Raw genomic sequence first — 18,864 nt, 5'->3', positions numbered from 1 at the left:
CACCCTGATGTTCTCCTTCATCTTCACATGGTGTTCTCTCTGCATGTGTGTCTCTGTCCATATTTCCCCTCTTTATTAGGATGCCAGTCCTATTGGATTAGGGGCCCACTCTACTCCAGTATGACTTCGTCTTGGCTAATTATTTTTGCAGTGGCTGTTATCTCTTCATAAGGTCACCTTCTTGGCCTACCTTCTCCTGCTTAGCTCATGTAGTTGAATTTGGGAAAACTGAGTGTGCAAATACTGTCATTCCTCAGAGTATTATAGAACAGCATGCAAAACCCATGAGAATTAGACAGGAAAGCCATGCCAGTGTCTCTCGATTTTACTGAAGGCCCAGTCCTGCTTGCCACTACAACCTCCGTTCATGCAAACATCAGGCGAGGATGTGTGCAGTAGATGGACCCGAGTCATGGGTTGTATTTCTTTCTTCCCATGTGAGTCAGTGCATGGTGTTTTCATGAATTTCTCCCAGTTCGTGGGATGATTGACAGGGTGGCGTGGGCCCAGAAAGATCTGGGTTATGGTAGCAGTCTTCAAGCTTGCTAGAACTACCTGCTCTCTGAGACGCTTGATAGAAATTGTATTTAACCTTCCCAACCCATCTGGACAGTGGGCAGGGCCAGTTTCATCTTGAGGAGGAAGTTGCTGAGGATCAGGAAAGGCAGTTCCCTTGCTCAGGGTTGCATAGCCAATTCAGGATAAAAAGTCAAGCCTTTCAGAATCAAGAGCCTGTTTTCTTTCTGTCTCTCTGTCCCTGACTTACTAAGTACCCCAATCTCCTTGCCTCTTTTGGAAAACACCATCACAGGAAAAGCAGTCTGGTGGTATTTCCTGTCTTTCGGGTCTGTCTGTCTCCCTTTGAACAGAGTGGAGTTTACCCTGAGAAATATGAATCTTAGGAAAAAAGAAGTTTCTCTACATTGACTGTGCCAGCACGGACAGACGAGCCTGGGCACCTTTGCCCCTGTCATTGGACTGCCGCCCGCTGGGAGCTCAGCATTTCTGGTGCCAGTGTCTCTCTCGGAATTCTTGCCAGGCCCAAGGGTTTGCTTTGCAATTGCTGGTGCGTGGTGTTTGGGATGTTTGTGGGTGGCTGTTTTTTTATTTGGGTTTTGTTATCTGCCCTTTGTAATAGTAGCTCTGGCATAATTTCTCGCTGCTCAAATGTTCTGTGGCTTTCAACCAGAGAGACTTGAAAATGTACCACGTGAGAGGGCTTTATAACAAGTTTGGAGTCTCGGAGCCAAGGCCAAGCTTTTAGTAGTAGTATTATTAATTTTAAGTAAAGTATAGTTAACTCACAATGTGGTATCAATTTCTGCTGTTCAGCAGTGTGACCCAGTCATGCATAAATGTACATTCTTTTTCTCATACTGTCTTCCATCATGTTCTATCCCATTAGATTGGATGTAGTTCCCTGCGTTGTACAGTAGGACCTCATTGCTTGTCCATTCTAAACAAGGCTGAGCTTTTAGAGGCTGTTGGTGACGCGTTAAAATAGCCTCTGGGCCTTTATGAGTGTTATTGCCTCTGCCGATAAAGAGGGCTGCAAACCCGGCGGTCCATAGGGGCAAACAGACAGGTGCAATGGCTCCCTTGAGGTCTTCAGCCTCACCTCTTCATTGCTGAAGAAATGCTAGTTGAATGAAGTGGCCAGATTTCTCCTTCCCAAACTGAAATCTAAAACAAACAAAAACCACCACAGATGCATTTTTGGATCACCTTAGGCTCTCACATCAATGATTCATAATTTGGGGCCTCGAACAGGGTCCCTGGCCCACCAACCACTTTCTTCTTTTCCTTTCACTTTACAGTTTCAGGGATGTCAGCTTCACTGATCCTCTCTGTTTTCTTCAGGTTAAATGAGGAGCCTTTCTGTGTTGCTGCCCACCTCCACCCCCCTCGCATCCTGATCGAGCATTTCTTTCCCCGTGTTTGAATTGTCCTTGTGCTTCTCTGTCATCTCCCAGAACTGTGGCTCCTTCCTCTTGATATCCAAGGTGTTGGTCCGCAGTGGATGCAAGTGTGAATGCTGAGTGATGGCAGTGGGGGCATTGGTGCAAGCTGGGGGGTGGAGCCGGAGTGGGAAATGGTCCTCATCCCCCCTCAGCCCATGTGGGTTTTTTTTCTCTTCTCATTTGCATGCGTTCTGCTTGGTGTGGGTGGCGGAGTCAGGTCATCGCTTTGCTCTCAGATGGCAACTGTCATTGTCGATTATGCCTTGCGACTTTACCTGGGTTGCTTTAGAGAAAAAAATAATAAATGTCAGAGAAATTTCAATTGACTTGTCAGTGCCAACCTGTTTTGGTTCCTAGAGGCTAAGTGGAGACACAAGACGGACAGGTTTCTGATACACACTGTTCTCAGCGTTTTGGGGATGCCTGACTCACTCATCCCTTTGCAAGAACATTTTAGATTTGAAGCCATTTTCTCAAGGGCAGTCTCACACTGACATTTTTAGGCCACATGGAATAACATTCTGTTGCTGTTCTGGGAAACAGGGTGGAGGAGGCCCCCTTATATCCTTGTAAAGAAGTCCTCAAATCTAACCTTAGTGACAGACGGGGACGATTTCTAATGAGCCGCCAAGAGGTTTGCATCTGATATAATCCTGCAAGGATTCCTGTGGAGTTACATAAGATGGGCTTTCCCTCCTATTTGGAATGAGAACATTTAAAGGGGTCAGCCAGTTTCATGCTGGGAAGTCACTCTGCACATATGCTAAGAAATGGATATATGTTTTTCAAAAATGTGAGCCCTTTGCTGTCATTGAAAAGGAATGTAAAATGATCTATTTTTCAAAAAGGTGTAGAAATTGATGAGGCAAACAGAAGTCTAGGAGTGGTTCATTTATGGGTTAGCAGAGAATATGTTCTGTGTTTCAGACACTCGTAATAAGATGAAGAAACGTCCCAAGATGATTGGGGAGACGTATGGACTTAATAGCGAGTGGTGTATGTGGGGCTGGGGGAGTGCTGGTGGGGGGGAGAGGGGAGGGGTGCATGTGTGCTTTCTTCCTTCTTCCTCTCTGTCTGTCTTACTGGGATTTTTTCATTTGGTTCTGGTTTTTTTTTAAATTTTTTTTTCTTCCCTCTTACATTTGATAGTAGATGTTTATCTTATGTTATTGTTCAGTCAAAAAGTTGTCTGGTCACCTACCTGGCTCTTTGTTGGCAATCTCTTTCCTAGGAATGTTTTTACATGTGTTTATCACATTTCACATAGGCTCCTTCACGGAAGGTATTGTATTCAGCAGGACCTGGCCACCACATTTGTGGGAAGGTACTTTGGACTCTGGAGAGAACAAAGCACTTGCTTATATCCCAGTGGAGCGGTCAGCACCCTTACAGAGATCCAGCAGCAAATGCATATCTGGTGATTTTAAGTACTTATTTGGTAGCATTGTTCTTTCTTTTACACGTTGAGGGAGGGAGGGGTTGGGCTTTGGACCTATTTCTTTGAGGCATCCCCAAGACTGAGTCCTTAATTTTTGTTAAGCCAAATAATAGAATTGAAGTTACCCTAAATTAGGTAAATATAAGGATCTGTTGCTTGAAACCAGAGAAACTATGGGAAAATGATCAGGAGAACTCGGGAAGGAAGGCTAAATGAATAGACATGGGCGCCTATAAAAAAAGTCCATGATGTCTCAGAGGAATTCTGATTTCAATTGTCAGAAAGTTAGGAGGCTCTATGCCCTGGCGGAGATTTATACATGTTAAGTCATTGGTCTGCATAGCAGAGAATAAGGCATGAAGTATGAAATCTAAGCTCTAAGCTTTTCTGAGATGCTGTTTTATAGACCATGTTACCTCTGTTAGTATTGCCAGCCTTCTGCATGAGCCTATATCTCTGTTCACTAACCCTTTTATCCTATATCACATCACTACCTCCATACCGGCAGAACCCTTGCCAGTTCTTTCTCCCCTAGTTATATCCCCTGCTGCTTTGTCTAGAGCTCAGCATTTATCATAAGCCCAGTAAATGTTGGTGGAATTGATTATGAGGTCAGAGGGAAGGTGGGTGTATTAGCTAGTATTGCTAGCTGCTGTAACAAATGAATCCCACACGAATGATGGCCCAAGCCTATTAGATGTTCTTCTACTGGTTGACAGAGCCTCTCTTCCAAGAATTGATTCAGGTACCCTTTCTTCTTCCATCTGTGTTTCTGCCATCTTCTACCTGTGGATTAAAATTGTGGAAGCCTAAAAAGAGAGCAATAAATAAAAAAGATACATGCACCCCTATGTTCATTGCAGCACTATTCACAATAGCAAAGACATGGAAACAACTTAATTGTCCATCAGCATATGAATGGATAAAAAAGATGTGGTAGGGAGATACCTTAGAAATCTATACATAGAACTTCCATATGACCCAACAATCCCACTCTTGGGCATCTATCCGGACAAAGCTCTACTTAAAAGAGACACATGCACCCACATGTTCATTACAGCACTATTCACAATAGCCAGGACGTGGAAACAACCCAAATGTCCATCGACAGATGATTGGATTCGGAAGATGTGGTATATATACACAATGGAATACTACTCAGCCATAAAAAAGGATGACATCATGCCATTTGCAGCAACATGAATGGAACTAGAGAATCTCATCCTGAGTGAAATGAGCCAGAAAGACAAAGACAAATACCATATGATATCACTTATAACTGGAATCTAATATACAGCACAAATGAACATCTCCTCAGAAAAGAAAATCATGGACTTGGAGAAGAGATTTGTGGTTGCCTGATGGGAGGGGGAGGGAGTGGGAGGGATCGGGAGCTTGGGCTTATCAGACACAACCTAGAATAGATTTACAAGGAGATCCTGCTGAATAGCATTGAGAACTATGTCTAGATACTCATGTCGCAACAGAAGAAAGGGTGGGGGAAAAAACTGTAACTGCAATGTATACATCTAAGGATGACCTGACCCCCTTGCTGTACAGTGGGAAAATAAAAAAAAAAATAAAAAAAAAAAAGCAAAAAGAAGAAAAGAAAAAAAAAAAAGATGTGGTAGGTACATGTATGCAATGGAATACTACTCAGCCATGAAAAAGAAGAAAGAATACCATTTGCAGCAACAAGGGTGGAACTAGAGATGATTGTACTAAGCAAAGTAAGTCAGACAGAGAAAGACAAATATCACATGATATCACATACATGTGGAATCTAAATATGGCACAAATGAACTTATCTATAAAACAGAAATAGACTTGCAGACATAGAGAACAGACTTGTGGTTCCCAAGGGGGAGGGAGAGAGAGTAGGATGGAATTGAGAATTTGGGGCTAGTAGATGCAAACTATTGCATTTAAAATGGGTAAACAATAAAATCCTGCTGTATATAACTCAGGGAGCTATGTCTAATCTCCTAAGATAGTCCACAACGGAAAATAATATTAAAAAAAATGTACGTATATGTATGCCTGAGTCACTTTGCTATACAACAGATAGTGACACAACATTGTAAATCAACTATACTGTAATTGTAAAAAAAAAAATTTTTTTTTAAAAAGAGAAAAAAAAATGAGCAGAGAGGATCACTTAAGTGAAAACTTAATGGGCCAGCCCTGGAAGTACTTTGAGTCACTCGGGTAAATATTCCATTTAGACAAGTGAATAAAAGGGGGAGAAAAGAGCCCAGGAGTCCTTTATGGATCTATGTTGTCTTAAGGAACTAGACTGTAATTGCCTAGAGGGCAGGGATCCTGTTTTGTATATATTATTTCCTTTCATGGCATTGGCACATTTCTAAACAAGTAACAAGAATGGGAAGGGTTTCGGTTGGCTGACCATGAGTTTGAGTTTTCCCATCTGTAGAAGAATTCTGTTTGGCTAATGAGGGTAGAAATCTTGAGTCAGGGAACCATTGCTGCCGGTGATCTGGTGAGATCATTCAGTCCAGCTGGCTGTTTGTATCAGTTAAATTTCTTAGAGTTCTTAGATGCATGTACTTAGATAAAATACAAAAAAACACCATAAAATGTCTACCAAGATTCTCTATTTCCCCAAGTCACTGATGATTAAGAGGATAAGTTGAGAGTTGTTCACTGGGGAAAGTTGTTTATTCTAATTGCTATTGTACCATTTTGTTTTTAACATAGGTTAACAGGTGTACACTAGAGTGATTCACAAATTTTAAAGGTTATACTCCATACTTTTTATAAAATATTGACTATATTCCTCTTGTTGTATAATATATCCTTTGAGCTTATTTCATACTTAACATTTGTACCTCTTAATCTCCCCTCCCCCCATATTGCAGCCCCCTCCCTGCTGGTAACTATTAGTTTGTCCTATATACCTGTGAGTCTGATTCTTTTTTGTTACAGTCACTGGTTTGTTGTATTTTTTAGATTCCATATGTAAGTGGTATCATCCAGGATTTGTCTTATTCTGACTTACTTGACTTAGCATAATGTGCTCCAGGCCCATCAGTGTTGTTGCAAATGGCAAAATTTCATTCTTCTTTTATGGCTGAGTAGTGTTTTAATGTATATCTATATGGCATCTTTATCCATTCCTCTGTTGATGGACACTTAGCTTGCTTCCCTTTCTTGGCAATTGTAAATAGTGCTACTGTGAGCATAGTGGTGCAAATATCTTTTCAAATTAGCATTTTGGATATATAACTGTGAGTGGAATTGCTGGTTCATGTGGTAGTTATGTGCTACATGTAAAAGAATGAAATTAGAACATTGTCTAATATCATATAAATAATAAACTCAGAGTAAATTAAAGGCCTAAATGTAAGACTGGATACCATAAATCTTCCAGAGGAATACCCTGCTGTACATCGTAGAAATATTTTTTTGGAATCTGTCTCTTAAAACAAAGAAAATGAAAGCAAAAATATATGAATGGGATCTAATTAAACTTAAAAGCTTTTGCACAGCAAAGAAAACCATTGAGAAAACAAAAAGACAACCTATATAGAATGGAAGAAGATATTTGCACATGATAGGACAGATAAGGGGTTAAATCAAAATATATAAACAGCTTATAAAGCTCAATATTAAAAAAAAAAAAACCTCAATTAAAAGTGGGCAGAAGACCTGCCCATTACCACTTCTTAAACAGCTAGTTATCGAATGGACTTGAAATTTTGAGGTACCACCCAGTTCATCTAATGGATTTCTAGAAGAAATGTTAGCTATTATTGTCAGTTATATACCAGCAGAAAACAACGTTGATAGTAGGAAACAACCATTCAGTGTAGGTAACAGTAGCTCCAAACACTTTGCTTAATAATTTCTTTTTATATTTGCCATTACCCCTGAGGCTCGTTCCCCCATTTTACTGGTTAACTAGTTAGTTCAAGATAACTTCACCAGCTAAGTGGAGGAGTGGGCATTTGAACCAGGCAGCCTGCTAAGCCACTACTCTGTAAAAGAAAAAACCTTTTCTTTCTCTCGACATGAACAATGTTAGACTGAAGGTAAAGGGAGAAGTGATGTTATCAGCTCCGTGTTCCTGGAACACTGGCCATTCTCTGGGAATGATCGAATGGAAAAATCTCGATTTGATCGGCCACGTTTCTCTGGTGGTAGTAAAATAAACATCATTTCCCTGACAATTATTATAATAGACATTTCCCTGACAGTTAATAAAGTGGTATAGATACTACTTGATAGTGTAATCCCTGTTGCCAGTTTGGCTGCTAAACCCAGGAAACCCCTGGGCAATGGTAGACAAATGCATTCTCACATTGTTACTTATTTAACTCATGTCACACATGACTAGATAGCATTTCCATCATTGGAAAGCATTTGGTTATTGCCCGCTCGTTGACACGGTGAATCTATAAGGACTTGGCCTTCTCTTGTGATTTTTATCTGTGTTTTGCCAAGCCAGGTCAAAAAAAATTTTTTTTTCACTTTCAGGTTAGGTTTGTATTTTTTGCCAAAGTAAAATACAATATTTTGATCCTATTTTCTAACTACTTAAAGCTCTGTATTGAAAAATGGGTTATTTTTTTTTTTCAGTACTAACGAGCATGGCTGACCTCATTTCCAAATTGGGAAGCCATGTTTTTCTCATGCCAATAATGCAGCTCCTTGAAATTCAAAGGGCGTGAAACAAAGCACACAGTCCTCTCTGACAGGCAAGCCCTGCTTAGCACCTGGTAGGTGCTTCGCAAATGTTTGTTGAATGACTGAATGACATGAATGTATGACCAGAAGAATGCATCTTACTCTGGTTAATTTCTTTCATTTCATGGACAGTAATAATAATATATTTCAGGAGTAAGATTAGGCTACAAAGTCTGAGCTCATTTTTCTTTTGATATAATTTCAAACTTAAACACAAGTTGTAAGAATGATACAAAGAATTTCCATATACCCTTTAGCCAGATCTCAATTGTTTATACTTAGATGTCTTTGTTTATCATTTCCTGCTTCCTTACCTCTGTCCTCTTTCACACACACACACGCTTTTTATGTTTGCATATAATATTCCTAAATCATTTGAAAGCAAGTTTGAAACCTCAGATACCTTTACCATAAAATACTTCAGTGAGTATTTATTTCCTAACAAGGCTATTCTTTTCCATAAGTATAGTATACTAATCAAAACAGGAGATTTAACAGTGATACAAGACTGTTGTTTCATTTTGTCAGTGTGGCAGTAAAATCTTTGATAGCTGTTACTGGACCCAGTTCAGGATCCAATCCAGGATCACACATTGCATTTAGTTGTCATGTTTCTTTTATAAATCTGTATTTAATGAACATTCAATTAGACAAAATCTATTAGAGAATCTCAAATGAACTATAACTGGCCATCCTTCTAATTCATTCTCTTGGCTGCAGACAAAATATTTTCTAAATATCAGAGACACAGCGTATTCTGACCCCTGGTTTCTTTCTTAAAAAAAGCAGAAGTTTTTTTATTGTTGTTTTTGTTTTGGCAGCATTGCTTGTTAATATATCCCTGGGTTGAGACCCTAGCAGCAAAATATCTTCTCTTATGTTGAATCAGTAAAGGTGAGTTAGACGTAAGCACCGTTCTTTTTGCAGTGTTACGTACTTATGTTACTGTCTCGATCTTCTCTGTGCCTTACAGCACAGAAGTCCCCCTTTCTCCACTTTCCTCTGTCTCTCTAGACGTCTTTAATTTCACAGCGGGACCTTGCAGTAATGTTGGATTGGCTCTGGCAAAGGCATTTTGATGACCCCTGTCTCAGATCATTATAGTAACTAATAAAAGCTTGAAAACGACTGTTACTCTGTAAGTGTGATTCCAGCAACTTGCAGAGAGCTCAGCGGTATAAATGTGCAGAGTTTTTTTGCCATGTAAATTTTGATCAAAGGGAAATGTATATACCATTCAGTCGAATGTTTCTTGAATTTAATCAAGCCTGAGTGTAAAACTACAAACAGAAATAAAATGGCACTAGAAGTGTGAGCTTAAGATTTGTAAAGGATGTGGAGTTTATGGTTCAGCAGTTAACGAACCTAACAAGGATCCGTGAGGACGAAGGTTTGACCCCTGGCCTTGCTCAGTGGGTTAAGGATCTGGTATTGCCGTGAGCTGTGGTGTAGGTTGCAGATGTGGCTCTCAAATCTGACATTGCTGTGGCTGTGGTATAGGCCAGCAGTTGCAGCTCCAATTCAGCCCCTAGCCTGGGAACTTGCATGTGCCGAGGTGCAGCCCTAAAAGGCCAAAAAAAAAAGAGAGAGATTTGGAAAGAGTAGACATGTTGAACTGCACTGTTGATGCTCCCTGCATCACATTCTGCCGAGTATTCACTTAAATGCAGAAGGTAGGGGGATGGGTAGCCTGAATACCCAAAGCCTTGGTCAAGTATTCAACCAACAGGCAGAATCACAGCCCTGATATCGCGGACGGTGTAGAGCTGCCAGTTCGTACCTGAAAGAATGATGCTTTTTCCTGAAATCCATGAACTGAATTTTTTGAAATAAACCTCCAAAGTCGATAGCACAATTAACTTTATGCTGTCAAACTACAATTTTGACTTCTAGAAACAAGAGAGTCATTTTTATATTTTTCTTTTGACGTTGCCTGCTGTGGATGTAGTTAATTTTCATTCAGCCCCAGTTTTGCACATGTGAACCATGTTTTTCTTGTCTCCTGGCTGGGCACCTGGGCACCTGGCGAGCGAACAGAGTGGAGCTTGAGAAGAAGGGTGGTCGAGGTCTGGCTTCCTGGGAATGGTGTAAATGAGGTGGAGTCTGAGTCTCTGACTGGGCCAGTGGCCGGAAGAGCCAGGCTGCTCACCTGGGTCTGCTCCGTGTGCAGGGCACAGAGCTGTGATGTCCCTGCCAGAGCTCAGCTCAGTTTAGACACATCTTCTTTTCCTCTTGGCCTCTGGGAGGTGGAGACACCATGCCCTGCCCTGTGGGGAGAGTGGCCCCGCCTCTGGATTCTTTCATCCCTTCAGTCATTCCTACCGCAGATATTTACTGAGTGCCTGTTTTGTATCTGGCTCTGTTCTAAGTATGTGGAATAAATCAATGAATAACACAGATTCTCACCCCTGTGGATGCTTATATTCTGTAGGGGGACAGGGATGAGAACAGACAGATGTAGTAAGTATGTTATACGTCTGTTAGAAGGTGTGTGCAGGGGAAGGAGGTGGGTCATGGGGGTTGGCAGGGCTGTGGGTGGGAGTGGGCTGTACTTTCGGATAGTGGGACCAGGTAAGTCTCTTGAAAAGTGTTGTTTGAGCAAAGCCTTGGAGGAGGAGGGCAGGGAGTTAGTCCTGTAGAACATTCCAGGCAGAGGGAACAGTTAACGCAAAGGCCCTTTGGGGCAGGACATCCCCTGAATGATTGAGAGAGACAGTCGGGAGGCCAGGAGGAGCGTGGTGGCCAATGATCTTGGAGTGCCAACTGGGGCCTCACCATTAAAGGGCTTGCCCTTTTCTGGAGTATCCTGGTGCCTTTGGAGGTGTTGACTTCATTTAAATTAAACAGGATCCCTCTTGGTGCTGCATTGGGTGGGGGTGGTGTGGGGGCAGGATGAGGGAAGGAGCAGGGAGACCTGTTAGCTTCTGCAGGAATCCAGGGGAGGGATGATGGTGGCCCTGACCAGGAAGTTTCTAGTCCAGACAGGGAGCAATGGTTGGGTTTTAGACCTATTTTGAAGGTAGGTTCCACAGGATTGCCTGATGGAATAAATGGAAGATTTGAGAGAAAGGTTATGAGTCAAGATGGACCCAAAGATCATTGGCCTGAGTGATGAGAAGGATGCAGTGGCCATACATTGTGATGGGGAAGGATATGTGTTAACGCCTGTTTCAGAAGGAAGATGAGTTCTAGGCATGTTGAGTCTGAGATGGCTAGACATCAGAGAACATGCTGTGGAGGCAGGTAGGTACCCAAGTCTGGAGTTGAGGACAGAGATGTGGGCTGGGCTCGGAGCCTGGGAGAGCTGGAAATGCCTGGTAACTGTTGCCAAGGCTGATTATTTTCATGTTATCCTGAAACTGACCTACTGGTTGCTCCGAGATTCTCCTGTGCGCTGCTAATCTTATGTGCTTCCCATGAAGGAGATGCTCAGTTTGGCTCTTGAAGGTGATGCTTCCTTGGTGCTAAGTGGCTGCTCTTGGACTTTGCGGTGTCCAGGTGCTAGCTGTGTTCCCTTGAAGGAAGCTCTCGGAATCTCAGAAAGCCTGAGCTAAACCTGAGGTGGAGATGTCTTTCGTTCTAGAAGAAGAGTAGGTACTTGGTTGTGGGCAGAGTGAAACTGGAATCCGAGTTGGCTGACTCCCTGTCCTGTTCTCTTTCTGCTTCAGTGAGCAGTGACCAGCTCCTGTGTGAAGAGGCAGTCAGAAAATTGGGTAGTGCAGGGTTTTTGCTGCTTGCATCTGCTTGTCCATCTTTTATCACCCAGGAAAAGTTAGGTGGTGTTCTAGAATGAAGATTACTGTTGCTTTTCAGTTTTAATTATTTTATTCCTTGAGTGTTTCTCAACAGGGACAAAGTAGTCTTCAGGAACATTCGTGTGATGCTTTTGGTAACAAAGCAGTAAGGTGATAGTCGGGGAAGGTAAAGGATTCATTTTCAGCTGGGGATTTTTTTCATCTCTGTCCCTACAGGAGGGGAAAGATGCAGCCAGTGCTTTTGGCTTTCTTCCTTACTCTAGGGGGTCACCTGCTCCTGTACTTTCTCCTGAGACAGAGCCTGGGCTGTTCTGCCTGTGCCTAGCCAAGATAAGAGGACATTTAGGGCCAGGTGTGTGACCCTGCTCTAAGCCAGGTGCTGGATCCTGTCTCTGAGGCACCACTGGGAGGCAATATAGCACAATTTGAACTAGATTCAAATCCTGGTTGCTCCACTTAATTGCTCTGTGACCTTGGGTGGTTACTTAACATCTCTGAGCCAGTTTCCTTTTTTGAAAAAGATAGAGTCCTACATTAGAATACTGTCCTTGGGGAGCCAAATGAGAAACGTGCATGTCAAGGGCTGGGCACTGCCCTTGGCACAGAGTCAACGTCAAAATAATGGGAGCTGTTGTTATCATCATCATCATGGCTGGCATCTTCCGTGATTCCTACCTGAGGCTTAGGCCAGTTTTGTTAAGATCAATTTAGTTTCCAAAAAAGATGTGCTAATTGGATTATTACATTTTCATGGCTTTTATATTTATATATCTGTGCATGGCTTTGGAATCTACACATGTATATATTTATCCATTCAAGTTTCTCTTTTAAAAATCTGTAAGAATTATATTTTTGAGTCATTGAGCCATGAGGAAATTGTTTTTCAAAAAAAGATTGCTGTAAGTGATCATTATGTAGGCCATCAAAATGGAGACTAATGGGGGAATGCATGTTCGAGGAAAAAAAGAACCGGAGAGGAGCTTGATGTTAACACGGGGCCAGTAGTAGAGTGTGGAGCGTTATAGCCTGGACATTTAAAAATGTATTAGCACTTGCCTGCCTTGTTTCAGGGTTGGATGGCACAGACAAGGCTGTCTTGGGGTGGGGCTAGATATTTTTTTGATTAATGCTACAACTTGTAGACTTGTCATCAGGAGAGGCTTATCAGCAGCTTTTCACAATCTGACATTCCACTCGGAATGCCCCGATGGAGGAAAGTTAGCACTCTGAATGCTTTTACAGTTGAATTCCACACACATGAATTATGACAAGTGAGGCGACTACTCTGTGGTTTGTTGTGTCTGGTCTGGTTCCTACTTTTAAAGTTGCAGTTGCGTTGGGTCATTTGAAGCTTATTTTCACAGTCTGGCCAAGCCAGCAGGGTCCCGGGGCTCGGTAGGGGACATAAACCGCCAGCCTTTAAGTTAGCGTGCTCAGTAGATAAGCATTTCAAGACTTCATTGCATCATACAAAAGGACTTATGGGCTTATTTAACATACACTATTTGACTTCATTTAGATATTTAATGGAAAGAAAAGCCTTTTATTATCACCGAAGGAAAGAGCTGCCAAACGTCGTGAGGCTCTGTTGAAGTATTACAACGGATGTATAGAGCGCAAATATATTTCACTGCCTTACATAATGGAGTGTTTAATAATAGTTGTTTCTTTAAATTTAGCACATGTATCTTAGATATTTGCACTTGGCAAATTATATGCTGTGGTGTAAGAAACTCCATTTTGTGTGTGTGTTTTCAAAACCAGTTTTAATGAAGTATGGACTGATTTTTACAAATGACCGTCAGCTGTGATTTATATGTATTTCACGAGCCCAGACTGGGGCGTCCGTACCGGGAATGAACACTTTGCCTCCTGTCTTTGCACAGATGGAAATGTGAGCAGTAGCCGGCTACGCTGACCTGCTTGGCCATGGCTTTTGCAAGTGTTTCGTTTGCAGGGCATTGGCATTTGGATGTGGGTCGGGGGTCTGGGTGGAGTGGGGAGAGCCCATTACACTGTGGCAAACCCCGAGGTTTGCCTGTGTGTCTGTGTCATCCACAGGAACTGCGTCTGCTCAGATTGCCAGGTCCCAGGATCAACTCACCTTGAGGTGTACTCTTGTTCTTCCAGGACACGGGGAGCTGTTAGGGACTGAATTGTGTTCCTTCCCCCCAAAGTTCCGATGTTGAATTCCTAACCCCCCAGAACCTCAAAATGTGACTGCGTTTGTAGACGGGGTCTTTTAAGAGGTAATTAAGTTCAGATGAGATTATTAGAGTGTAGCCGAATTTAGTATGATCAGTGTCCTTTAAGAGGCAATGAAAAATAAATAAATAAATAAGAAAGGGAGTTCCTGTCATGGCTCAGTGGAGGCAGATCTGACTGGTGTCCATGGGCATGCGGGTTCGATCCCTGGCCTCAATCAGTGGGTCGAGGATCCAGCGTTGTCGTGAGCTGTGGTGTAGGTTGGAGACGGAGCTTGGATCCCTTGTTACTGTGGCTGTGGTGTAGGCTGTTGGCTGCAGTCCCAATTAGATTTGACCCCTAGCCTGGAAACTTCCATGTGCCATAGATGTGGCCCTAAAAAGCAAAAAAAGAAAAAAAGTCAGTAATAAAAAAGGAAGAGGCGATGAGGACACCGACATGCATGTGGAGCAGACTGTTGGAAGACGCAGGGTAAAGACAGCCAGCCAGAAGCCAGGGACGGAGACCTCGGAGGAAACAGCTCTCTGGAACCTTGAACTCTGGCTTCCAGACTCTAGAACAATGAGAAAATAAAATTCTGTGGTTTAAGCCACCTAATCCAGGTTTCTTAGTTATGGTACCTTGAGCAAACTAACATAGGAGGCCATCAGAATCTACAGGAGGGCATGTGACATTTGAAAAAGTCTAGTCCATATTATATTCCAGGGTTTACATTTGGAAAATGATGGCGCGAAAACCTTGACAGGGAAGAAAACCTGTAAAGCTTGGCCAAATCCATGTGGCAGGGAGCATTGTGTTAGTGCATGCTCAGGTACAGCTGGCCTGCTCTTTGCCATGATGTGACTTAAGCTTTTTCGACTTTATGATGGTTGCAAAAGCATCCTCATTCAGTAGAAAATGTCCTTTGAATTTTGAAGTTCGGTCTTTCTCTAGACTCGCATAGGCGGTGCAGTCCTCTCTGGTGATGCTGAAGAGAGGCCAGGCTCTGGTCAGCAACGCCATCATGAGGGTAAACCACCAATACACTTAGAACCGTTCAGTGCCCAGACAGCCATTCTTTAGTCCTTTAGCCCTTTCACTACAGTCTTCAGTATATTACTTGAGATATTCAACACTTAACTATAAAATAGCCTTAGTATTGGATAATTTTGCTCAATTGTAGGCTAACGTAAGTACTCTGAGCATGTTTCAGGTAGTTGAGGCTAAGCTGTGATGTTCTGTAGGTTAGTTGTATTAAATGCATTTTTTTATGAACACCCCCATGGCATGTAGAAGTTCCCGGGCCAGGGATTGAATCTGAGCCACAGCTTCGGCCTATGCCACAGCTGCAGCAATGCTGGATCCTTTAACCCCCTGCACTGGGCCAGGGATGGAACCCGAACCTTTGCATCCACTCGAGCTGCTGCAGTCAGATACTTAACTGACTGCACCACAGCGGGAGCTCCTTAAATGCATTTTTGACTTCCAGTGTTTTCAGTTGACAGGGGTTTATTGGGATGGAAGCCTGTCAAAAGATGAGGCCAGTCTGTGCTAACATGAGTAACATTTGTTGAGGACTCATGGTAGGCTGCACACAGGATGAAGGGTCTTGCCTGCATTCTCTGTTCCTGTCTTCACCACCATCCTGTGAGGTCGGAGCTCTTATTATCTCCATCTTACAAATGAAGAGACGGAGGCAGAGAGGTTAAGTGACATCTGTGGGATTCCGAGCCAGGTCATCCTGCTCCAGACCTGTCCACATTTTTGCTTTGCCAGCCCTGGGAGACTGGGGGCTGAGGAGGGGTGGTTGGCCGATCCGTTGTGACTGTTGGTTAAAGGATGTTGTGATTTGATGTCTTAGACCCAGTTTTGGTTCCCCCTTCAGAGAGGCTGTAAAGTATGTTGAGTTAGGTGAAGATGTCACGAGTCATCATCATCACAGATATTGTAGAGTGCTTAGTGTGAGCCTTGATCTGAGCTTTGAACCTGCCTGTGTTGCCCTCATAGCAACCCAAAGTGCTTTTGCCAGTCTCCCAGTGGCTCACCCCCAGTCAATGGGGGTGATGGACTCTTTTTCCTAATAGCCACTCCCCCAAGCCCCCACCACTGGTCAGCACTTTCTTTCTGACAAGTCCCCCATTTGCCCAGCATCTGCCTCTGTCACAGGGACAGGAAAAAGGGTTAGCTGACATTTGAATTTTAAAATAGGAGAAACTTTGTTCTTTTCCCCCTTATTACAAAAGCATTTTATGAGAAATGTTAAAAAATGCTAAAACCAGAGCAAAAATAAATAAAAATTATCTATTGTTCCACCCCCTAGAGGGAATGACTGCTGGTGTTTTTCTGTCTGCCTTTCTAGTCTTTTTCTCTTGGAAAATACACTTACTCTGACCATAAATGTACTGATACTTTTATGAGCAGCAGCATTAGTTGGAAAAGAGCATGGTCTTTGGAGTAAGACATGGGCTATAATTACAACTTTCCTTTTTTCCTAGCTACGTGACTTTGGACATGTTATTTAATTTCTCTTTGTTTCCATTTTCTGTGTTTAAAATGGGGATAATAAATAAACTCACTAGACTGGGGTTTGCAGTAGCCCAGTGTATATAATATGCTCTTTTGTAGCAACTGACCCGCAATTAATAGACAAACCGTAACTTTAGGAAGAATGTTTTTATAATGCATCTCTTTTAACTTCGCTGCTGATGCTCAGCAAACATTTAGTGAGAAGGTGTGATGTGAGGATCATGTTTCCTTCTGTGTCCATGTTTATTTTTACAACCGTTTTTAACGGCTGTGTAGTATTTCATTATCAGTATGAATCATAATGTGTTTAATTTTTATTGGACTTTTTTTTCCCAGTTTATATATACACTACTGACAATGCTGTGATGTCTTTCTTTGCAACTTTGTAGCTGATTTCTCTCCCAGTAATTACTCTTTCCATAGGATCAATTCCAAACAGTAAAGGGTGAATAAGAATGCATGATTTAAAGGCTGATTAAGCAGTGCCAAATCACTCCCTGCAAAGGCTGTGCCACCTTACCCTAAACCCAGCTATGGGTGAAGATGCCCATTTCTGTTTGTGAAACTTTGATGTAATATTAGATTGATGTGCTTAAACGAAAAATGAAGCATAATTATGCCATGTGGATGACTAATCCCAATCTGGTATCATGAAGGACAAGCAATGACTCTCAGAATTGAGGGAGCAGAAACCAGTTGGACACTTGTGTCCCAGTGAAGATGACAGCAACAGTTGTGATGTATGGAGCCCTTACTGTGGGTCACAAGTGGTACATAGTGCTCTGAGTCTGTGTAATTTAATCTTCACAGTGGCATTCTGAGGTGGGGACTCTCCTTAGCCCCATTTTATAGATGCAGAAACGGACCTTTAGAGAAGTTAAGTCAATTTGTCCACAGTCACATGTTAGGCTCCTTTGTGGCAAATAAGGGAGTTGAACCCAGCTGCTCTGACTCAGGTGCGGGGTGTTGTGCTGGGGTGTTGGAGATGGAGATGGGAACATGGATGCAGGAGCCACATGGAGACAAAGCAAGACCAAGGGTGGTGGCTGGCTGGTCTTGGGGGAAGGGCAGAGTAGGAGGTGGTAGGGTTTGTAGCTTGTTGAAAGAGAAGGCACAATTTTGGTGGCTGAAGTAGGGAAGGGGGAGGGGAAACCAGGGGAGAGTGAGTGTGTGAATTTAGATGGTATGTATGTGGTTATAGAGACTGAGGCCTGAGATGTGCCAGGAGATCCAGTAACACCCCTTCCTTTGTTTTAAGTCTTCCATGCATCGTCCCACTTAATCTTTGAACCACTACGTGATGTAGGAACTGTCCTTACCCCGATTTAATAGCTGAGGGAACTGGGGCCCAGAGAGCTTGAGTAAGTCAGTGCATGAGTGTCACAGCCAGAATCAGACTCCAGGCGGCCAAATTCCTGGTCTGGGCCAAAGCAGACTGGGAACTAGAACTCAGTGGGGAGATTGCCCCCTGGGATATATTGTTGGAAGTAATCTCTCCTTTTTTTATTTTTCTGGGCACACCTGTAGCATGTGAAAGCTCCCGGGCCAGGATCAAACCTGTGCTACAGCAGTGACAACACTGGATCCTTAACCAGCTGAGCCACCAGGGAACTCCTGCTCCCTCCTTTTGAACAGTTATTGTCTGTAGTATTCATCTGGCAATTAATCATGCATTCCCCATGACCTGCCTCTCCTTGCTGTCTGGAAATGTGATTTCCATCACATATTGCTGTTCAACTTCTTGTACTGGGAAGACCACTGAGCCTGGATATCCTTCCACCCAACCCCTAAGCACATGCACCATGGTTCCTCACATTAGGGCTCCATACATGTTTGAATGTCATTTAAGGGGTCTCACCCTGGAGACGTTTAAGCAGGTGACCCTCAGGGAGGGGTAGGGAGAGGGAGGGAAGGCGGGGACAGTACTTAGGATTGTGATCACATGGATGTGGGAGAACCAAGAGAAGACTGAAGCCTAGAAAGCATTCCTTTTGCACAGGTGATGGAGAGACGGTGCATCAGCCACCTGCATAAGCTCTCCCTCCTACCCCACTGCCCCCCCGCGACCTTTCTCTATGGACATGTCCCTGTGACGTCCAGGTTGCACTATCAGGGCTCACTTGACCACGTACTTCCCTCCTAACCAGGCGTTGTTCTGAGTGCAAGCAAGAAGCCAAGGGGTTTAGATTGTGGGAGGCAGCGTGGCACTCTCAATCGAATTCTGACCCTGTGTCGCCAGCTGGGCTTTGTCTTGGGAACCTTTCCACATGTCTACATTTTCCCCTTTGCTGGA

The 18,864-nt window shown here is 43.0% G+C and overlaps 1 protein-coding gene across 5 annotated transcripts in view; it reads left to right on the top strand.

Moving 5' to 3' along the window:
• Nucleotides 1-18,864, top strand: part of FOXP1 (forkhead box P1) — a 627,515-nt gene that overhangs the window by 66,417 nt on the left and 542,234 nt on the right. The gene's annotated exons all lie outside the window — the stretch shown is intronic.

This window comes from Sus scrofa, chromosome 13 (assembly GCF_000003025.6).
Source record: "Sus scrofa isolate TJ Tabasco breed Duroc chromosome 13, Sscrofa11.1, whole genome shotgun sequence".
NCBI classification, from domain to species: domain Eukaryota; kingdom Metazoa; phylum Chordata; class Mammalia; order Artiodactyla; family Suidae; genus Sus; species Sus scrofa.
The sequence above is the reverse complement of the archived record's forward strand: the minus strand, read 5'-3'. Positions and strand labels throughout refer to the sequence as shown.